This window comes from Lonchura striata, chromosome 37, assembly GCF_050655825.1.
Source record: "Lonchura striata isolate lonStrDom1 chromosome 37, ASM5065582v1, whole genome shotgun sequence".
NCBI classification, from domain to species: Eukaryota; Metazoa; Chordata; class Aves; order Passeriformes; family Estrildidae; genus Lonchura; species Lonchura striata.
Genome location: NC_140739.1, coordinates 15,587,935 through 15,598,226, shown reverse-complemented (window position 1 = coordinate 15,598,226; position 10,292 = coordinate 15,587,935).

The window sequence follows — 10,292 nt, the reverse complement described above, 5'->3', positions numbered from 1 at the left end:
CTATCAGGGCAGCACAAGTTTGAGGTGGGGACAACTTCGGTGTGGGGTCCATCCTTCGATATAAGGATTTTTTGCAGTCAGGGCCAGGGGCCCCTGGGCACATCCTTTTTCCATTTTCCCTGGGAAAGAAAACTCAGCAGTCCAGGTTCCTGATGTCAGTTTGTAGGGCTCCCTTGGGTCTATCAGGGCAGCACAAGTTTGAGGTAGGGACAACTTCGGTGTGGGGTCCATCCTTCGATATAAGGATTTTTTGCAGTGAGGTCCCAGCCCAGGGCCAGGGGCCCCTGGTCACAACCTTTTTCCATTTTCCCTGGGAAAGAAAACTCAGCAGTCCAGGTTCCTGATGTCAGTTTGTAGGGCTCCCTTGGGTCTATCAGGGCAGCAAAAGTTTGAGGTGGGGACAACTTCGGTGTGGGGTCCATCCTTCGATATAAGGATTTTTTGCAGTCAGGGCCAGGGGCCCCTGGGCACATCCTTTTTCCATTTTCCCTGGGAAAGAAAACTCAGCAGTCCAGGTTCCTGATGTCAGTTTGTAGGGCTCCCTTTGGTCTATCAGGGCAGCACAAGTTTGAGGTGGGGACAACTTTGGTGTGGGTTCCATCCTTCGATATAAGGATTTTTTGCAGTCAGGGCCAGGGGCCCCTGGGCACAACATTTTTCCATTTTCCCTAGGAAAGAAAACTCAGCAGTCCAGGTTCCTGATGTCTGTTTGTAGGGCTCCCTTGGGTCTATCAGGGCAGCACAAGTTTGAGGTGGGGACAACTTCGGTGTGGGGTCCATCCTTCGATATAAGGATTTTTTGCAGTCGGGGCCAGGGGCCCAGGGCCAGGGGCCCCTGGGCACATCCTTTTTCCATTTTCCCTGGGAAAGAAAACTCAGCAGTCCAGGTTCCTGATGTCAGTTTGTAGGGCTCCCTTGGGTCTATCAGGGCAGCACAAGTTTGAGGTGGGGACAACTTCGGTGTGGGGTCCATCCTTCGATATAAGGATTGTTTGCAGTCAGGGCCAGGGGCCCCTGGGCACATCCTTTTTCCATTTTCCCTGGGAAAGAAAACTCAGCAGTCCAGGTTCCTGATGTCAGTTTGTAGGGCTCCCTTGGGTCTATCAGGGCAGCACAAGTTTGAGGTGGGGACCACTTCGGTGTGGGCTCCATCCTTCGATATAAGGATTTTTTGCAGTCAGGGCCAGGGGCCCCTGGGCACATCCTTTTTCCATTTTCCCTGGGAAAGAAAACTCAGCAGTCCAGGTTCCTGATGTCAGTTTGTAGGGCTCCCTTGGGTCTATCAGGGCAGCACAAGTTTGAGGTGGGGACAAATTCGGTGTGGGGTCCATCGTTTGATATAAGGATTCTTTGCAGTGTGGCCCCAGCCCATGGCCAGGGGCCCCTGGGCATAACCTTTATCCATTTTCCCTGGGAAAGAAAACTCAGCAGTCCAGGTTCCTGATGTCAGTTTGTAGGGCTCCCTTGGGTCTATGAGGGCAGCACAAGTTTGAGGTGGGGACAACTTCGGTGTGGGCTCCATCCTTCGATATAAGGATTTTTTGCAGTCAGGGTCAGGGGCCCCTGGGCATATCCTTTTTCCATTTTCCCTGGGAAAGAAAACTCAGCAGTCCAGGTTCCTGATGTCAGTTTGTAGGGCTCCCTTGGGTCTATCAGGGCAGCACAAGTTTGAGGTGGGGACAACTTCGGTGTGGGCTCCATCCTTCGATATAAGGATTTTTTGCAATCAGGGCCAGGGGCCCCTGGGCACATCCTTTTTCCATTTTCCCTGGGAAAGAAAACTCAGCAGTCCAGGTTCCTGATGTCAGTTTGTAAGGCTCCCTTGGGTCTATGAGGGCAGCACAAGTTTGAGGTGGGGACAACTTTGGTTTGGGGTCCATCCTTCGATATAAGGATTTTTTGTAGTGAGGCCCCAGCCCAGGACCTGGGGCCCCTGGGCGTATACTTTTTCCATTTTCTCTGGGAAAGAAAACTCAGCAGTCCAGGTTCCTGATGTCAGTTTGTAGGGCTCCCTTGGGTCTATCAGGGCAGCACAAGTTTGAGGTGGGGACAACTTCGGTGTGGGCTCCATCCTTCGATATAAGGATTTTTTGCAATCAGGGCCAGGGGCCCCTGGGCACATCCTTTTTCCATTTTCCCTGGGAAAGAAAACTCAGCAGTCCAGGTTCCTGATGTCAGTTTGTAAGGCTCCCTTGGGTCTATGAGGGCAGCACAAGTTTGAGGTGGGGACAACTTCGGTGTGGGGTCCATCCTTCGATATAAGGATTTTTTGTAGTGAGGCCCCAGCCCAGGGCCAGGGGCCCCTGGGCACATCCTTTTTCCATTTTCCCTGGGAAAGAAACCTCAGCAGTCCAGGTTCCTGATGTCAGTTTGTAGGGCTCCCTTGGGTCTATCAGGGCAGCACAAGTTTGAGGTGGGGACAATTTCGGTGTGGGGTCCATCCTTCGATTTAAGGATAATTTGCAGTGAGGCCCCGGGGCCTAGGGCCAGGGGCCCCTGGGCACATCCTTTTTCCATTTTCCCTGGGAAAGAATACTCAGCAGTCCAGGTTCCTGATGTCAGTTTGTAGGGCTCCCTTGGGTCTATCAGGGCAGCACAAGTTTGAGGTGGAGAGAACTTCAGTGTGGGGTCCATCCTTCGATATAAGGATTTTTTGCAGTCAGGGCCAGGGGCCCCTGGGCACATCCTTTTTCCATTTTCCCTGGGAAAGAAAACTCAGCAGTCCAGGTTCCTGATGTCAGTTTGTAGGGCTCCCTTGGGTCTATCAGGGCAGCACAAGTTTGAGGTGGGGACAACTTCGGTGTGGGGTGCATCCTTCGATATAAGGATTTTTTGCAGTCAGGGCTAGGGGCCCCTGGGCACATCCTTTGGCCATTATCTCTGGGAAAGAAAACTCAGCAGTCCAGGTTCCTGATGTCAGTTTGTAGGGCTCCCTTGGGTCTATCAGGGCAGCACAAGATTGAGGTGGGGACAACTTCGGTGTGGGGTCCATCCTTCGATTTAAGGATTTTTTGCAGTCAGGGCCCAGCCCAGGGCCACAAGCCCGTGGGCACATCCTTTGGCCATTTTCCCTGGGAAAAAAAACTCAGCAGTCCAGGTTCCTGATGTCAGTTTGTAGGGCTCCCTTGGGTCTATCAGGGCAGCACAAGTTTGAGGTGGGGACAACTTCGGTCTGGGCTCCATTCTTCTATAGAAGGATTATTTGCAGTCAGGTCTGAGCCTAGGGCCAGGGGCCCTTGGGCACATCCTTTTTCCATTTTCCCTGGGAAAGAAAACTCAGCAGTCCAGGTTCCTGATGTCAGTTTGTAGGGCTCCCTTGGGTCTATCAGGGCAGCACAAGTTTGAGGTGAGGACAACTTCGGTCTGGGGTCCATCTTTCGATATAAGGACTTTTTGCAGTGCTGGCCCAGCTCATGGCCAGGGGCCCCTGGGCACATCCTTTTTCCATTTTCCCTGGGAAAGAAAACTCAGCAGTCCAGGTTCCTGATGTCAGTTTGTAGGGCTCCCTTGGGTCTATCAGGGCAGCACAATTTTGAGGTGGGGACAAATTCCGTCTGGCCTCCATCCTTTGATATAAGGATTTTTTGCAGTGAGGCCCCAGCCCAGGGCTAGGGGCCCCTGGGCACATCCTTTGGCCATTTTCCCTGGGAAAGAAAACTCAGCAGTCCAGGTTCCTGATGTCAGTTTGTAGGGCTCCCTTGGGTCTATCAGGGCAGCACAAGTTTGAGGTGGGGACAACTTTGGTCTGGGCTCCATCCTTCGATATATGGATTCTTTGCAGTCCGGTCCCAGCCCAGCGCCACGGGCCCCTGGGCACATCCTTTTTCCATTTTCCCTGGGAAAGAAAACTCAGCAGTCCAGGTTCCTGATGTCAGTTTGTAGGGCTCCCTTGGGTCTATCAGGGCAGCACAAGTTTGAGGTGGGGACAACTTTGGTGTGGGGTCCATCCTTCGATATAAGGATTTTTTGTAGTGAGGCCCCAGCCCAGGGCCAGGGCCCCCTGGGCACATCCTTTGGCCCTTTTCTCTGGGAAAGAAAACTCAGCAGTCCAGGTTCCTGATGTCAGTTTGTAGGGCTCCCTTGGGTCTATCAGGGCAGCACAAGTTTGAGGTGGGGACAACTTCGGTGTGGGGTCCATCCTTCGATATAAGGATTTTTTGCAGTCAGGGCCAGGGGCCCCTGGGCACATCCTTTTTCCATTTTCCCTGGGAAAGAAAACTCAGCAGTCCAGGTTCCTGATGTCAGTTTGTAGGGCTCCCTTGGGTCTATCAGGGCAGCACAAGTTTGAGGTGGGGAGAACTTCGGTCTGGGCTCCATCCTTCGATATAAGGATTTTTTGCAGTCAGGTCCGGGGGCCCCTGGGCACATCCTTTTTCCATTTTCCCTGGGAAAGAAAACTCAGCAGTCCAGGTTCCTGATGTCAGTTTGTAGGGCTCCCTTGGGTCTATCAGGGCAGCACAAGTTTGAGGTGGGGACAACTTCGGTGTGGGGTCCATCCTTCGATATAAGGATTTTTTGCAGTCAGGGCCAGGGGCCCCTGGGTACATCCTTTTTCCATTTTCCCTGGGAAAGAAAATTCAGCAGTCCAGGTTCCTGATGTCAGTTTGTAGGGTTCCCTTGGGTCTATCAGGGCAGCACAAGATTGAGGTGGGGACAATTTCGGTGTGGGATCCATCCTTCGATATGAGGATTTTTTTTAGTGAGGCCCCAGCCCAGGACCAGCGGCCCCTGGGCACATCCTTTGGCCATTTTCCCTGGGAAAGAAAACTCAGCAGTCCAGGTTCCTGATTTCAGTTTGTAGGGCTACCTTGGGTGTATCAGGGCAGCACAAGTTTGAGGTGGGGACAACTTCGGTGTGGGGTCCATCCTTCGATATAAGGATTCTTTGAAGTCAGGACCAGGGGCCCCTGGGCACATCCTTTTTCCATTTTCCCTGGGAAAGAAAGCTCAGCAGTCCAGGTTCCTGATGTCAGTTTTTAGGGCTCCCTTGGGTCTATCAGGGCAGCACAAGTTTGAGGTGGGGACAACTTTGGTGTGGGCTCAATCCTTCGATATAAGGATTTTTTGCAGTCAGGGCCAGGGGACCAGGGTCAGGGGCCCCTGGGCACATCCTTTGGCCGTTTTCCCTGGGAAAGAAAACTCAGCAGTACAGGTTCCTGATGTCAGTTTGTAGGGCTCCCTTGGGTCTATCAGGGCAGCACAAGTTTGAGGTGGGGACAACTTCGGTGTGGGGTCCATCCTTCGATATAAGGATTTTTTGCAGTCAGGGCCAGGGGCCCCTGGGCACATCGTTTTTCCATTTTCCCTGGGAAAGAAAACTCAGCAGTCCAGGTTCCAGATGTCAGTTTGTAGGGCTCCCTTGGGTGTATCAGGGCAGCACAAGTTTGAGGTGGGGACATCTTCGGTGTGGGGTCCATCCTTCGATATAAGGATTTTTTGTAGTGAGGCCCCCGCACAGGGCCAGGGGCCCCTGGACACATCCTTTTTCCATTTTCCCTGGGAAAGAAAACTCAGCAGTCCAGGTTCCTGATGTCAGTTTGTTGGGCTCCCTTGGTTCTATCAGGGCAGCACAAGTTTGAGGTGGGGACAAATTCGGTGTGGGCTCCATCCTTCGATATAAGGATTTTTTGCAGTGAGGGCCCGGGGCCCCTGGGCACATCCTTTTTCCATTTTCCCTGGGAAAGAAAACTCAGCAGTCCAGGTTCCTGATATCAGTTTGTAGGGCTCCCTTGGGTCTATCAGGGCAGCACAAGTTTGAGGTGGGGACAACTTCGGTGTGGGGTCCATCCTTCGATATAAGGATTTTTTGCAGTCACGGCTAGGGGCCCCTGGGCACAACTTTTGCCCATTTTCCCTGGGAAAGGAAACTCATCAGTCCAAGTTCCTGATGTCAGTTTGTAGGGCTCCCTTGCCTCTATCAGGGCAACACAATTTTAATGTGGGGACAATTTCGGTGTGGGCTCCATCCTTCGATATAAGGATTCTTTGCAGTGAGGCCCCAGCCCAGGGCCAGGGGCCCCTGGGCACATCCTTTTTCCATTTTCCCTGGGAAAGAAAACTCAGCAGTCCAGGTTCCTGATGTCAGTTTGTAGGGCTCCCTTGGGTCTATCAGGGCAGCAAAAGTTTGAGGTGGGGACAACTTCGGTGTGGGCTCCATCCTTCGATATAAGGATTTTTTGCAGTCAGGGCTAGGGGCCCCTGGGCACATCCTTTTTCCATTTTCCCTGGGAAAGAAAACTCAGCAGTCCAGGTTCCTGATGTCAGTTTGTAGGGCTCCCTGGGGTCTATCAGGGCAGCACAAGTTTGAGGTGGGGACAATTTCGGTGTGGGCTCCATTCTTCGATATAAGGATAATTTGCAGTGAGGCCCCGGGGCCTAGGGCCAGGGGCCCCTGGGCACATCCTTTTTCCATTTTCCCTGGGAAAGAAAACTCAGCAGTCCAGGTTCCTGATGTCAGTTTGTAGGGCTCCCTTGGGTCTATCAGGGCAGCACAAGTTTGAGGTGGGGACAACTTCGGTGTGGGGTCCATCCTTCGATATAAGGATTTTTTGCAGTCAGGGCCAGGGGCCCCTGGGCACATCCTTTTTCCATTTTCCCTGGGAAAGAAAACTCAGCAGTCCAGGTTCCTGATGTCAGTTTGTAGTGCTCCCTTGGGTCTATCAGGGCAGCACAAGATTGAGGTGGGGACAACTTCGGTGTGGGCTCCATCCTTCGATATAAGGATTCTTTGCAGTCAGGGCCAGGGGCCCCTGGGCACATCCTTTTTCCATTTTCCCTGGGAAAGAAAACTCAGCAGTCCAGGTTCCTGATGTCAGTTTGTAGGGCTCCCTTGGGTCTATCAGGGCAGCACAATTTTAAGGTGGGGACAACGTTGGTGTGGGCTCCATCCTTCGATATAAAGATTCTTTGCAGTGAGGCCCCAGCCCAGGGCCAGGGGCCCCTGGGCACATCCTTTTTCCATTTTCCCTGGGAAAGAAAACTCAGCAGTCCAGGTTCCTGATGTCAGTTTGTAGGGCTCCCTTGGGTCTATCAGGGCAGCACAAGTTTGAGGTGGGGACAACTTCGGTGTGGGGTCCATCCTTCGATATAAGGATTCTTTGCAGTGAGGCCCCAGCCCTGGTCCAGGGGCCCCTGGGCACATCCTTTTTCCATTTTCCCTGGGAAAGAAAACTCAGCAGTCCAGGTTCCTGATGTCATTTTGTAGGGCTCCCTTGGGTCTATCAGGGCAGCACAAGTTTGAGGTGGGGACAACTTTGGTCTGGGCTCCATCCTTCGATATAAGGATTCTTTGCAGTCCGGTCCCAGCCCAGCGCCACGGGCCCCTGGGCACATCCTTTTTCCATTTTCCCTGGGAAAGAAAACTCAGCAGTCCAGGTTCCTGATGTCAGTTTGTAGGGCTCCCTTGGGTCTATCAGGGCAGCACAAGTTTGAGGTGGGGACAACGTTGGTGTGGGCTCCATCCTTCGATATAAGGATTTTTTGTAGTGAGGCCCCAGCCCAGGGCCAGGGCCCCCTGGGCACATCCTTTGGCCGTTTTCTCTGGGAAAGAAAACTCAGCAGTCCAGGTTCCTGATGTCAGTTTGTAGGGCTCCCTTGGGTGTATCAGGGCAGCACAAGTTTGAGGTGGGGACAACTTCGGTGTGGGGTCCATCCTTCGATATAAGGATTTTTTGCAGTCAGGGCCAGGGGCCCCTGGGCACATCCTTTTTCCATTTTCCCTGGGAAAGAAAACTCAGCAGTCCAGGTTCCTGATGTCAGTTTGTAGGGCTCCCTTGGGTCTATCAGGGCAGCACAAGTTTGAGGTGGGGAGAACTTCGGTCTGGGCTCCATCCTTCGATATAAGGATTTTTTGCAGTCAGGGCCAGGGGCCCCTGGGCACATCCTTTTTCCATTTTCCCTGGGAAAGAAAACTCAGCAGTCCAGGTTCCTGATGTCAGTTTGTAGGGCTCCCTTGGGTCTATCAGGGCAGCACAAGTTTGAGGTGGGGACAACTTCGGTGTGGGGTCCATCCTTCGATATAAGGATTTTTTGCAGTCAGGGCCAGGGGCCCCTGGGTACATCCTTTTTCCATTTTCCCTGGGAAAGAAAATTCAGCAGTCCAGGTTCCTGATGTCAGTTTGTAGGGCTCCCTTGGGTCTATCAGGGCAGCACAAGATTGAGGTGGGGACAATTTCGGTGTGGGATCCATCCTTCGATATGAGGTTTTTTTTTAGTGAGGTCCCAGCCCAGGACCAGGGGCCCCTGGGCACATCCTTTTTCCATTTTCCCTGGGAAAGAAACCTCAGCAGTCCAGGTTCCTGATGTCAGTTTGTAGGGCTCCCTTGGGTCTATCAGGGCAGCACAATTTTAAGGTGGGGACAACGTTGGTGTGGGCTCCATCCTTCGATATAAAGATTCTTTGCAGTGAGGCCCCAGCCCAGGGCCAGGGGCCCCTGGGCACATCCTTTTTCCATTTTCCCTGGGAAAGAAAACTCAGCAGTCCAGGTTCCTGATGTCAGTTTGTAGGGCTCCCTTGGGTCTATCAGGGCAGCACAAGTTTGAGGTGGGGACAACTTCGGTCTGGGCTCCATCCTTCGATATAAGGATTCTTTGCAGTGAGGCCCCACCCCAGGGCCAGGGGCCCCTGGGCACATCCTTTTTCCATTTTCCCTGGGAAAGAAAACTCAGCAGTCCAGGTTCCTGATGTCATTTTGTAGGGCTCCCTTGGGTCTATCAGGGCAGCACAAGTTTGAGGTGGGGACAACTTTGGTCTGGGCTCCATCCTTCGATATAAGGATTCTTTGCAGTCCGGTCCCAGCCCAGCGCCACGGGCCCCTGGGCACATCCTTTTTCCATTTTCCCTGGGAAAGAAAACTCAGCAGTCCAGGTTCCTGATGTCAGTTTGTAGGGCTCCCTTGGGTCTATCAGGGCAGCACAAGTTTGAGGTGGGGACAACTTCGGTGTGGGCTCCATCCTTCGATATAAGGATTTTTTGTAGTGAGGCCCCAGCCCAGGGCAAGGGCCCCCTGGGCACATCCTTTGGCCGTTTTCTCTGGGAAAGAAAACTCAGCAGTCCAGGTTCCTGATGTCAGTTTGTAGGGCTCCCTTGGGTGTATCAGGGCAGCACAAGTTTGAGGTGGGGACAACTTCGGTGTGTGGTCCATCCTTTGATATAAGGATTTTTTGCAGTCATGGCCAGGGGCCCCTGGGCACATCCTTTTTCCATTTTCCCTGGGAAAGAAAACTCAGCAGTCCAGGTTCCTGATGTCAGTTTGTAGGGCTCCCTTGGGTCTATCAGGGCAGCACAAGTTTGAGGTGGGGAGAACTTCGGTCTGGGCTCCATCCTTCGATATAAGGATTTTTTGCAGTCAGGTCCGGGGGCCCCTGGGCACATCCTTTTTCCATTTTCCCTGGGAAAGAAAACTCAGCAGTCCAGGTTCCTGATGTCAGTTTGTAGGGCTCCCTTGGGTCTATCAGGGCAGCACAAGTTTGAGGTGGGGACAACTTCGGTGTGGGGTCCATCCTTCGATATAAGGATTTTTTGCAGTCAGGGCCAGGGGCCCCTGGGTACATCCTTTTTCCATTTTCCCTGGGAAAGAAAATTCAGCAGTCCAGGTTCCTGATGTCAGTTTGTAGGGTTCCCTTGGGTCTATCAGGGCAGCAGAAGATTGAGGTGGGGACAATTTCGGTGTGGGATCCATCCTTCGATATGAGGATTATTTTTAGTGAGGCCCCAGCCCAGGACCAGGGGCCCCTGGGCACATCCTTTTTCCATTTTCCCTGGGAAAGAAAGCTCAGCAGTCCAGGTTCCTGATGTCAGTTTTTAGGGCTCCCTTGGGTCTATCAGGGTCTATCAGGGTCTATCAATTTCGGTGCGGGATCCATCCTTCGATATGAGGATTATTTTTAGTGAGGCCCCAGCCCAGGACCAGGGGCCCCTGGGCACATCCTTTTTCCATTTTCCCTGGGAAAGAAAGCTCAGCAGTCCAGGTTCCTGATGTCAGTTTTTAGGGCTCCCTTGGGTCTATCAGGGCAGCACAAGTTTGAGATGGGGACAACTTTGGTGTGGGCTCCATCCTTCGATATAAGGATTTTTTGCAGTCAGGGCCAGGGCCCCCTGGGCACATCCTTTTTCCATTTTCCCTGGGAAAGAAAACTCAGCAGTCCAGGTTCCTGATGTCAGTTTGTCCGGCTCCCTTGGGTGTATCAGGGCAGCACAAGTTTGAGGTGGGGACAACTTCGGTGTGGGGTCCATCCTTCGATATAAGGATTTTTTGCAGTCAGGGCCAGGGGCCCCTGGGCACATCCTTTTT